Below are 10,012 nucleotides of genomic sequence, written 5' to 3'. Positions count from 1 at the left end.
AATTCAATGTGTGGACATGATGAATAATTTGACCAACATATACTTGTACTGCTACTGTACTACTTACTAGTCGTATTTTGTGTCACATTTTAACCATAGGTTTAACTAACAAAATGTCAATGCATGTCACCGAAAATTATTCCATTGGAAAGTATGTTCAAATACGAATAAAACGATATAATTTTTTGTGAAATGCATTAACATTTAGTTAGTGAAATTTATGGTAAAAAATTGACACAAATTACGAAGGGGACCAGTAAACCAGGAGGGAGGTAGTAGTACGAGTAGCGCAATATATGGTATAGAGGACTAGTACAAATTTAGAAATGGGGTAAGAAGTTACAAGGCTGTGCGACAGACTTTGTAGGCTACATGAGTAATACAAAATATAATTCCCATTGGACAACACTTTCACCAACAAGTACACATTTGAAGCCTAATTGATATATATATATATATATATATATATATATATATATATATATATATATATATGGCTTCTGCACAGCATCTCCATCATCATTATCAGTACATCCTATGCACGTGAGTTAGGATGCACTTGATCCCAGAAAGGTATTTATCCTTCTAACCAGAGGAGTGCTTCAAACTAAGAACAATACACAATATCCAACAAAAGAGGGTCATGCTACAGTAGCGGGACACATGGCTCAGTCTAGATATCAATACGAATCAAGTTGTGTATATTTTCTGTTGGCATGAACCACATCGCCGCATGTTGGGTTTGCAAAAGCCATCCACCGCATGGAATCTTGATGCCTTTCACACACTGAAGATTATCTGGCAACAAGCTGTGTCGACGAATCTCTGGATATGGTGATTCATGAAACCCATGCTATGATGTGTAAACACAGTTTCCCCAGGCGAATGGATGTTGGATGATCGAATAATTGAGCCCGAGGAACATGGAGTGGTTGCCAAGGCTGTAAACCCGCCTCCAGTTGAATACGCCTGGCCCAACGAAGCTAGGATATTTCTCGAACACGAAGCAGCCATAGCCATCAATGTCACGAACGCCCCAAGCATTGTACTGCATGTGGTTTGATGAAATGGTTTGGTCAATTTGGTATGTGCAAATGAGCATCAAATGACAGCCGTCAGCTGAACGAGCGATAAACCACCACGCATCGGCTGGTATGATTCCAGGTCCTGGAATCATGAAGGCCAGCGCATTTGCGTCTGCTGCAACAATTCAAATTGGAGACCAGAAGGCCAAAAATAAACAATCATGTTCAGAGTATGTGTGGAATTAAGATTATTATAACAGTGACACATATCATACATAGAGAATTGCAATGTCGTGGTCATAATCATACCCCAAGTTAAAAAATAAGCCAATGGCTTTCATATTCTGGCAATATATCATGGCTCAAACATCATGTAACAATGAGAGGAAAACATATATGACACAACCTACTCATATTCTACGATAACACTTACTATAGTTATCATATCAACTCTAAGCAATAACATGCGTTCTTATAAAAATCCTGGAAATGATAGTAACATATAGCAATCATGAGGTTATACTCATAATATCTATTCTAACAATCATTAGATGCCAATTGTTCTCATATCAACCCTAATAATAACATGTGTGGTCATAAAAATCTAGGAAATGAGAGGAACATATAACAATGATGTGGTTATAGACATAATATATATTCTAAATTTATAACAATGAACATGCAGTTGTATTCTTAAGGTAAAGATGAGATGAGATAGAACAATTACACGATGATAGATTCCATAAGTATAGGCAGCCAATCTGTTCGTCGACCGCATAAAGGATGCCATCATGCACTATAGCATCAAACAGAAATGTTGGGTTAAGAGGATCGACGATGAGCCATAACCATGTATGGCGACCGGATTCTAGATAGACTAATCCCATGTTGAACACAACAATGAGCTTGTAATCCATGCAGTCTTGTGATGGTGTGGGCACTTCATAAATTACAACCTTCAGCAAACAGAGGTTGAGCCAAAAGCTCGACGCGTCTCGTGCGTAGTAGGCAGGAGTGTCCGGCGGGCCGCGAGGCTCGATGGCGGCGGTATCCAACGATGGAAGCGTGATCTATCGCTAGGTGTAGATATCCATGAGATGCCACGGACAACCGGATTAGTGGATGAGGATGATCTAGTTGGCTTTCATGCCCGCCCAGTAGTGGCCGCGCATGAAGGACAGGTGGACGGGTAGTGGTAGCATGTCGAGGGGCACCACAGCAACATCCGTAGGATCATCAACTCGGTGTCTGGGCCACTTGCGAGGATCGGGCATCAGCAAGTAGGGTCTCTTGAAAAGAGCCGGCCGGTTGCAGACGAGTAGACGGTACAAAGACATCGAGCATGCGGCCAGAGGGACGGTGCTGAGAAGGTCCATATGATTACAGATCTGCTCCAAGAGAACATCTGGGAGGGAATTCCAATCGCGGCTCCGCGTGTCAGTCGATTCTGCCATAGGGTTTTTTAGGGTGCTGAGTGACTGGGTTTTCGGTGCCTGTGAGACACCGGGGAAGTGGATTCGGGCGGGCGAGCGAAGAAGATGGCGTGTGTGGCCGAGCAGTGAGCGGGGGGATATGGTACGCGCGAGCTACCAAGGAAGATGGCGCGGGCGGGCGAGCAGTGAGCGGGGGGGAATGGTGTGCGGTCGACGATGGGGAAGAGAGGAGGAAGAAGAGTGAAATACGGGGAAGAAAGTACATTAAATCTCAATTCTACTAGTAATACTACCAGGATATACCGTCCTTCGGAGTGTAAATAGTTACGCCGATGACATGTGGGTCTACCTCAAGAGGGCCCATATGTTAGTTAATGGAGGAGAGAGGTGCGTAGTCGTATTTGCGGAAGCCTGCTCCACTGGCAAACATGATGGCAGTACTGGGTAAGGCTGATTTAGTAACACCAACATGCTGGTTTAGCTTATTAATCAAGTGTCCCATCTGCTACATCGTGTATTGTCACTTCACTATGAAGACTAGTTGAATAGTTCTCTCTGACCGAGATGGGGAATAATGGATCAGGAAGACTTCCTATCTACAATATCCCTATGCATGTACGCTCGGGCCCCTCCCAATGCTCCTCCTTGTACAGGTGCTAAGGTTGCCATGTAGGCAAAAAATCTGATGTGGCAAGGTAATTAAGAGGAGAGATAAGTGTGGTGACCCCAGTACTAAGCATGAGAACCTAGACAAAAGACTTAAATGGAATAATCCCACCAATGCATGAAGAACTTTAGTTACAAAATCATTAAATAAAGGATGCTTAGCACCAACAAGTTAAGCACCTGTACATGTAGGATTGGGAGCTTTAGTTGTTAAAGGTTTTAATGTGCTTAGCTCCCCATGTAAGCACCGATGCATCCTGTCCAACAAGATGAAGCATTGGCCAAGGCACCCGACACCAATAATGTAGGAGTAGTAGTACTACAGTACATCCTTTTCGGTTCATAGGGCTCAATTCAAAAATCTCATCAACCAAGGTAGATGATGAGTGGTGGAATAATTTTTGTAGTTTGCAAAAACACTCAATTAATGCACTCGTTTCACTCCACAGTGGAGAGTAACATACACTAGTAACATACACATATCCCTAGGCTATGTTACTACCTTCATAGTGGGTAGTAACTTAGGTGTGGTGTCATGCAAAGCTTTATTTATTAGGTTATAGACTCATATTGCATCAGGAGATGTGATGTTACAGTAACTAGCTAAGTTACTAGAACTACCTCTCTCTTCATTAACTCATTGCCACATAGACAAATTTGTTGAGTTGGACTCGAAGTTACAGATGAAGTTACTCCCACTGTGGCTAGTCTCAAAAAATTATGTTTACCAATGCATTAATTTTGTGTCAAACTTTGACCATCTACTCCCTCCATCCAGGTGAGTCATCTTTGGTTGTGCACCGTGACCAACGAGGGAAAAACAAGATAACTTAATGTTTATTTGCTACTCCCTCCATTCCTAAATACTCCCTCCATTCCCTTATACAAGGCCACTACCAAAAATACATTTTGCATTAATATAAGGACACCAACAGAAATCGAGGCAAAAATTAATGATGTTTTCTCGTACTAGCAACTTTTTAATACCTACATGCATGTAGTCATAATGACACTTAGCTACTTCCCTCCCATTCATTCATTGCATGCTTGTGGCGTCTTAATGATCCTAGTTAATGAAAAGAAAAGTGGCTTGCAAAGCAGTCATTAATTTTTCTCTTGGTATCTGTAATCTTAGTTTGTGGCCTTGTATAAGGGAATGGAGGGAGTATTGTCTTTTTAGACATTCAAATGGAATAGAATATAAGGATGTATGTAGACATATTTTAGAGTGTAGATTCATTCATTTTGCTCTATACGTAGTCACTTGTTGAAATCTCTAGATAGACAAATACTCCATGGGAACAGAGGGAGGCTTTTACTCCGTGTTTGGGAACAGAGGGAGTATCACAATATGGAGGGAACAGAGGAAGCTTGAAATATGAACATGTCAATGGGAGGGAGTAAAATCCTCATGCATGCATGCATGCAACATGCAACACTCACACGTACATATGGATGCACGCAACACTCATGCACCCATGCCGTACACAGCACGCGGTGCAACACACATGCTCACGCTCAAGTGCTCAACCTACTCCCTACGTCCATGAAAGACTGTACATTTAGAAATTTACACATTGACCAGGGCATAATTAACGCCCAAAAGTAGCATATTTATGTGTGCATGCGACCATTGAGAGAAGAAGATTAAATGAAGGTTGTTGCATGCTGTAATTAAGGATAGACATGTAGCCTATAGCTAGAGCACAAGTTAGTCAATCAATATCGATTTTAGATTAAAGGCTAAATGCATTGGAAGTGTAGATGTACACTCTTTGTTTGTTAGCCAATGTACACTCTTTGTTGGAAGACCGAGGGAGTATACGTGCATGCACTCACATACACAGCCAGGGTGGTTCGCGCGTAAGGGTTGGACTCCTGTCGCGCCTGTGTAAAGTTTTGTTCAACTGATTTCTTTGCTCTGCCAACTAACAGGTGGGACCCATAAACGAGGTGACAATTTAACCAGTCAACAAAGTGCCACGTCGACTATGTGGCCGGTCAGTAGGGTGCAATACGGTGCTCTACGATGAGCTAGTGATTGTATAATCACCGCAAAACTATATATAGTGACTAAAGAGCGTATTGTTACATACATTGACCGCCAGTGTATTTTCCTCGTTTCAAATTAAGCCATATTTAACCGGAAAGTACTAGTACTTGTACTGCTTTGATGTGTCCTATCAACTCGCTGCATGAGGATAAGCTTGCTTACTACGCCTCTCCCTCGCCCACGCGCGCGGTGGCTCCTAGGACGAGGAGAGGATTTTGACTAGAGCGCCCTCTCCCTCTCCGTATCGCTCGCCCTCGCCCTCGTGGTGGACGTGTAGCAGTTCAATCGGTGTCAGATTTCCAGAAGCATATTGTACTGTAGTATCATCATTGTTGGACCTTCCGAAGAGGCGAAGAGCCAAGTGCAAGGTTCACACGAGTATGAACTGTTGAACCTCCCGAAGAGGCAAAGAGCCAAACGCAAGGTTTTATAGGAGTAGTCGTCTTAGTAGGAGTATTACAACTATGGCGAACGATGCTACTGTATGATGCCGCCACGTCACCTATATCCAAAGTTGTGCCACCTTTTTTTTTCAATGAGCGTGTTGGATCCCGCGCAACAACCACACAAGTTGCACGTACACATAACACATTTACTAATAATAAATTCTAAAGGAGAAATGTTAGTATGCCACACATTCATTAGATAAATTTGTGCACGACTAGTCTACATATATTCAAAGCGCTAACGTTCACAATTTACCATACCCCACTTACATGTTATAGATGGGCTACATGTCCTCCTCCAGGTTCCAGTCCCATGTGTTCTTCATGGATGGCCCGATCCATAGCGGTGGGCAACGGGAATCATTGTCACAACTTTCTAGTCCGGTTCCACACGATGGAGACTCATCCAAGTTGAAGCAGCATAAATCAGGGATAACGTGTCCCAGCATGTCGTTCATCCGGCAGTGCGCACTAAAGACACAACCATGCTTCATGAACGGCAGGCCTTCGGTGTCGTGCACAGAAGGTGGCATCCGCTTCACAATGGGGTAGCTGTCCCCAATAAAAAGCGAGTACTCTCCAAGAGTGTTCCTCGGCACCCACGTACCATCACAGAGGTCGAACTCGGCGCCGTTCATCTGGTACACGCGACATCTCAGATCTGGACACATGGTGACGTACATTGTCAAGGTCCATGCATAATAATATTGTGCTCAAATATGGCGGTCAGTAATACTGTGCAGCAAATAGTACTACTCCGGTATAGATGAAGTAAAATAACCGGCTTATTATATATAGCCACTCTTGGCTACATGGATGAGATAGTAAGACATGGGAAAACAAAAATGGTGGCAGCTAGTGGGTTCAAGTCTTCAAGGGCCTAGCTAGCTATACGCGTACTCCAAGGTAAAAAGTACTCCTACGGCTGGTCGTAATGGTAGTATCATGCATGCCAACTAGGCAATTTTGATGAGGTGTCATAGAATTAAATGAAGACAAAGAGGATTGAGTATCATATCATGATACCGTATCATAATAAATGCGATTCTACTATGAGTCATGCATGACAATAAATAAAGTACTACATGATACTAGTATATGATACTATGCATTAGGAAGGTAGTATCATACACTAGTATCATATGCATGATACTAGTATATGATACTCCCCATTACAACCAGCCTACTAGTAATTAGTACAAGAACGAAAGATAATGCGAGAGCGTTAAAAAATATAATAGTAAATGGAATGCCTGGGTAGATGGTGACGGTCCGATCATGGTAGATTGTGTGACCATGTTGCACATCAGTGGTACCATGGGTAACGACTGCTAAGATAGTTGATCCCAATATGCCAAAGTCAGCTACAAGGTTCCAGGTTAGACCGAATCGCAGATGCAAACGCACATCCAGGATCGGCGATCTTATTTTGATCGGGGGATGACTGGTCCCTGCAAAATTGTGGAGTACCATTAGGGATGCAAATGATGTTTTGTGCATTCCGTTTGTAATATCCCGTACCGTAGGATGGCAACCAGATGAAACAAGTCCCCTGGCTTGTCACCGCGAAGATGCCGCCTATATGGCGCACTATGTCTTCGAACATGTAGGGGTACAAATCTGCCGCGGCCAACATGTGCCAGCCTCTGCCGTTACCGCCTCTTGCATTGATGGCAATCCTTATGTCGAACACCGCGATGAGATAGTAATCGTCGTAGCCGCATCGCTTTGTCGACGGGTCTGCAATTGCTATATTCTTCAATCTCATGTAGGCATCATCATACGTATTCAAGCCCAGCCAGTCCGGATGGCCGATCCCAATGGTTGAGAAGGGGTCTACGGGAACAGTCGCACTGCTGTGGATGTTGTGCAAAATGATGGTGGTATCTGGCCAGAGGTATGCAAGCCAATCTTCGTTGGCACCGACCCAGAACTATATATAAGACGGTGGGAAGCAGAGAAATTACGGGATGGAAATGGAATAACTAAGTACTACATGATCAAACTCCATGACTAACCTGCTCATTGGACAAAATCCGACTACCTCTCAATGTCGGCAACTCTAGCGGAGTCAACGTGCAACCATGGCCAAGGAGCGGTGGACTATTCGAAGGATTTTCCCATAGAAGAACCTTCTCCTCAAGGACGCACGGAAGACCAACAAGCATGACCTTTTCCCAAGCCTGTTTAAGCACTGTCTTGAAAAAATTGGTGCAGGAAGTACCGAGTCTTGCGGCGGTGAGGACGACAGAGCGGCGTGCGATTTCTCCCACAGGATCATCGTCCAAGGTCTCCCAGCCCCGACGAGGAGGAGAACCGCGTAGCGAATCCATGGGAGCAGCGACGAACTGCCGTCTCTTCGGGGGGGGGGGGAACTGGCGAGGAGGAGATAAGAGCGTAGTTACCGCAGGGCCTCGTCCCTTCCAACTGTAGCTCCTCGATCGTTCCTTAGCGAAGGGGTGAGGCTATTATTTACTACGTACTCGTACTATAGCAGTACTAGTACTACTTTCTCAACTAGTAGTGCGATGAACTGTGCTTCTAGAATAGTGCACCGGTTTTGAACTCTTAATCTCAGGGCCAAGGAGCTACAGTTGAAAGTGGAGGGTAGTACTATTATCTAGAACCATCGTTGTACTATCAGTGCAGGGAAAGTACACCTACGTAGTGGGTACTCTCGGTGCTCTATTCAAGCGCGTAGCTGGCCTACTCAGGCGCTCCTCTCACGCACACACTAGCAGCCTGTTTATCAGCGACGATTACTGTGGGGGCAGAACATTTGAGTTATTTGATACAACGAGACTAGGCTTTTCGCTTCCATTTGTGGAGGTGTAATCGATCTCGTTGAACTTTGTTAGTAGTTCCTTGTTTATGAATGAGATGAGGCAAAGCTTTTGCCTCCGTTTCAAAAAAAATCTCATCAAGAGGAATTTCTTTTGTAGATCCGATAATGGAGTGAAGTCCATGCGTGCAATGCCACAAGCTACAGAGTACTAGTAGAGTACTAGCACTTTACGTACAGAGCCATATTGCACAGTTCCCAATGTCGTGCCAGGCTTTTCCGACTCCTCGGGCTTAATTGGGAGGCGCTAGTTTAAATATGCTACTAGCTGACAAGGAAGCCACAAGCAAGGTGTGGCTAGGGCGAGCACGCGAGCCACGAGATGATGGGAAGAAAAACTAGTTCACGTGGCTAGGCTATCCAGTGCAACCAAATTGTGGTGCGACACATTCGTTCGACTTCAAAACTCAAACTACCCGTGTACAATATTGGCTCGCAGCAAAGTTACTATTTAAGAAAAGGCTGCTGATACATCTCCAACGTATCTATAATTTTTGATTTCTCCATGCTATAATATCTACTGTTTTGGACTATACTGGGCTTTATTTTCCACTTTTATATTATTTTTGGGACTAAAAAATTTGTGAAGTTACTAAAATCTTGCAGAAATCTCTTGAACCTCTTAAGAACATTAGTGGAAATATTCACCGCACGAATATGTTGATTACCCTTTGCAATAAGCGGTTGGATTATTTAGATATAAAAATTTCAGAATATGAAGGGAAACGTAAAGAACCTCCCAGATTCGAGCTTGATTCCGCTAAAAAATTGAAAACCAAAGATGGCAATACCTAGATCTATTCTTGCTTGTTATGCCTAGCTAGGGGCGTTAAACAATAGCGCTTGTTGGGAGGCAACCCAATTTTATTTTTATTCCTTGCTTTTTGCTCCTGTTTAGTAATAAATAAATTATTTAGCCTCTTTTTTGGTTGTGTTTTTTGTGTTTAATTAGTGTTTGTGCCAAGTAGAACCATTGGGAAGACATGGGGAAAGTCTTGTTGAACTTGCTGTAAAAAACAGAAACTTGAGCGCTCACGAGAACTGTTGTCATTTTTATTTGGAAAGTGATATTTAGTTAATTATTTTTGAAGATGATTAATAGATAAATTACTCACGTCCAGAAATTTATTTTAGAAATTTTTGCGTTCCAGATCTTGTGCTAGCCACAGATTACTACAGACTGTTCTGTTTTTGACAGATTCTGTTTTTCATGTGTTGTTTGCTTATTTTGATGAATCTATGGCTAGTAAAATAGTTTATAATCCATAGAGAAGTTGGAATAAAGTAGGTTTAACACTAATATAAATAATGAATGAGTTCATTACAGTACCTTGAAGTGGTCTTTTGTTTTCTTTCACTAACGGAGCTCACGAGTTTTCTACTTTAAGTTTTCTGTTGTGAAGTTTTCAAGTTTTGGGTAAAGATTTGATGGATTATGGAACAGGGAGTGGTAAGAGCCTAAGCTTGGGGATGCCCATGGAACCCCCAAGATAATCTAAGGACACCTAAAAGCCAAAGCTTGGGGATGCCCCGGAAGGCATCCCCTC

Source organism: Triticum dicoccoides, chromosome 6A (genome assembly GCF_002162155.2).
Source record: "Triticum dicoccoides isolate Atlit2015 ecotype Zavitan chromosome 6A, WEW_v2.0, whole genome shotgun sequence".
Classification (NCBI taxonomy): Eukaryota; Viridiplantae; Streptophyta; class Magnoliopsida; order Poales; family Poaceae; genus Triticum; species Triticum dicoccoides.
Note: the sequence above shows the minus strand (reverse complement) of the source record.